The sequence below is a fragment of the Carya illinoinensis genome, chromosome 12 (genome assembly GCF_018687715.1).
Source record: "Carya illinoinensis cultivar Pawnee chromosome 12, C.illinoinensisPawnee_v1, whole genome shotgun sequence".
Lineage (NCBI taxonomy): Eukaryota > Viridiplantae > Streptophyta > Magnoliopsida > Fagales > Juglandaceae > Carya > Carya illinoinensis.
In genome coordinates, this window is record NC_056763.1 from 15679935 (window position 1) to 15683279 (window position 3345).

The following is a 3345-nucleotide window of genomic DNA, read 5'->3' on the forward strand; positions in this document are numbered from 1 at the left end:
TCGATAGCAAATCACAAGATTACTTATCATCTAATCAATGGCCAGTTAATTAGAAGCAATAAATTCAGAATAAATCAGATAAACAAAGAGAGAATTGTATTAAATTAGCATAGACAATCAAGCATAGTTCGGAAATAGATTACATTGTTTTCCTAGAATGAAGAAAATTTAGCTCATGCTAGAAATGGAATTCAACATAAACGAATTCACCATAATTGTTCTGAGAAGATGGGAAGAAGAAAATAAACACTGAAAAATCCTCCTTGCAGCCTCAACTCGTCGTCAAAAGCTCAAGGGAACGATTCAACGCTTTTCTCTCGTCCGTGCTTGTGTATGATTCCAACGTACGTGCAATAATTGGAATTCCATCTCCTAAACAAATGAATTGAATCCTTCTAGCTGTGTTTTTCTGTCCCAAAGAGTGTTCTCCAGTCAAAACTCGCGGCCCTAGAGTGAAAAATTGCTTTTATATGGTCTCACGGCGGAAAACCTAAAATCTGTCAAAATACGATGTTCGCTCGAGCGGGGTGTCGAGCGCGCGTCGAGCGTTCGACTCTGCCTGATTTCTCTTAAGCGTCCTATCGAGCGCACATCGAGCGTTCGACTCTACCTGATTTCACTCGAGCGGCCAATGTCTCCTGTTGCCCAGATGACTAACACAAGAGGGGGGGTGAATTGAGTTGTATTAAAAAAATAACAATTATAAATCAAATATATAATATAAAATATAAACAAAATATGAAATAACAATAAATATAAGGAGTAAGGGTAAGAGAGAAGCAAACTCAGTATGTTAACGAGGTTCGGCCCCACTGCCTACGTCCTCGCCTCAAGCTACCCCTTGAGGATTCCCAAATTCACTATTCAACCTCCTTCAGGTGGAGATAGAAACCTATTACACCTTTGAACAACACCGCTACAAAGGATCCGTGTAGAACACCCTCTACACTTGCAATCACCTTACACGTGGTGATTCAACTATTCCCTGTGTAGAATACTTTCTACACACACAAGGGTTATACACACCCTTTTTCTGATACAAAAGCTGATAGTGGGTAGGTTATCAGAAAACACTCCTCAACGAGTGAAATAAGAACAATACAGCGCAAGCTATATCTCTCAAAATGAACAAGGATTAAGGCTCAATGTTTAGAGAAGAGAGAATGAAAGCTTTGAATGAATGTTGTATGCTCTTGGTGTTGTAAATGTGAAGCTCTCAAATGATCTATTTATAGGCATATGAGACTTCATATTCAAATTTAAAAAGATTCACATGTCAAAGACAACATCATTCACTTTTTCAAAAAATTCAAATAAAAGGTTCTTCTTTTTCAATTGTCAAAGACAACATCATTCACTTTTTCAAAGAATTCAAATAAAAGGTTCTTCTTTCTCAATTGTCAAAGACAACATCATTCACTTTTTCAAAAAAATCAAACCTAATATTTTACTTTTGGCATATGACAAAATGAGCACACTTTCATTTTCAAAAAATTCAAACCTAATCTTTTACTTTTTGTATAAGTCTAAAAAAGCATCAATCACTTTTGAAAATATTCAAATAAAACATGCACATGTGAAAGATGACAATCAATCATCTTTAATATTTTCAAAGTTCAACCCTTTAATCAAGGCATGCACATGCAAAAGATGACAATCAATCATCTTTCAAAATTTTCAAATTTAATTTTCAAAAATATTCATGCACATGTGGAAAATGTATTTTAATGCTTTATGATAAAATATTAATTTTGAGCATTAATCCTAATTTCGAATTTTGAAGAGATTTACAACATTACTCTATAATTTTAATGTGAACTTGTTCCCTTCTTGCTCATGCTTGTTTCCTTGATGTGCTTGACTCCATTATGTAGACAACTTGAGTTTGAGACTTCTTTATTCTTTGAATTCATTTGTTATCATCAAAATCCATGTGTAGATTTATAATCACATGAAACTTGAAATCTTGAGTTCAACATCTCCGCTCGAGCGATCTTTGTTTTTCAGCAACCCACTCGAGCTCCCTGTCGAGCGGCAGTCGAGCGTTTGAATCTGCCTGAATTCGCTCGAACGGCCAAAAGCCTCCGCTCGAGCGAACTTGTAAAATCTGCAATATGAAATTTTGCAAGTCATCACCAGATCATTTATAGGTTACCACTGACTTAGGCATCAGAAGCTTCCCAAGTCATTCTAGGCCCTCGCCCTTCGCCAACTCTGTGTGTGTGTGTGATTGTAGGCCCATGACACCGAATACCCAGACCACTGAGAGCCCGGCCCTTAAACGTATGAAACACGTTGTCAACAGTGGCGTCGTCTGTGAGATATGAAAAATTTTAACGTGCCCTTTGTATGCCTGCAAGGATCCATTTTCAATTGATGTGGGACCAATAAGAAGCAACTTCGGCAAACATGGAGACCAGAATAGCGGCAATGGAGCAACTTGTGGAAAAACTCACCAACAAGGTGAATGATCTCGAAGAAGAAAACCAAGCCCTCAAGGGCGACAATCAAGATTCGGCATACCACGGGGATCCTAGCGCCAATAAGCTCTAAGAATCCAGACAGTAAGAAGAAGACGATAACGAACAAGAATAAAGGAAGAACATGCAAGATGAGCTCCACAACCTCAAGGGGAAATATGACGAGATGATGAGGAGAATGAGTAGCTCTTTATCAGTAGATTAGCTGCTTGTTAGCACGGACTCTTACCATATAGTGCGAAGGTGATGGCGGTCCCACTACCACCCAAGTTTAGGGTTCCACCCAGTTCAACATCTCTCTCTCTCTCTCTCTCTCTCTCTCTCTCTCTCTCTCTCTCTCTCTCTCTCTCTCTCTCTCTCTCTCTCTCTCTCTCTCTCCCACACCGGAAGTACCCCCAGCCCCGACCCATCGCCGTCCGGCCACCGTGGGCGACACCACCCCCACCGGTCGAAGCCCCTCCTTCCGGCGCACCACCCCACCGAACTTCAGCCCCATTCGGCTAGCCGTTTGGCTGGAAAACGCCCAAGAAGCCCCATGGTTTTTGCCTTGATCCACCGCCGTTGCTCCATCTCCGGCCACCACTTCTTCACCGGTTCCTTGCCGTCCTAACCCACCCATTTTCGGCCCCTAATAGCCACCGGAACAGCTCCCACGAGCTAGCTTTCCATTTTGGAAAATCCGGCCTCCCTCCACCGTTTTCGCCGCCACCCACGGCTAACCACCACTTCCAATAGCTTCATAATCATCCTTAGACCATTCCCTATCAATCCCAAGCCTTGGTTTGTCCCCGTTCAAAAGTGGGTATTTTACAACCCACGACCACAGTAAATTTTCACTGTTATGTTGCTTTTTCTCCGCCATTTG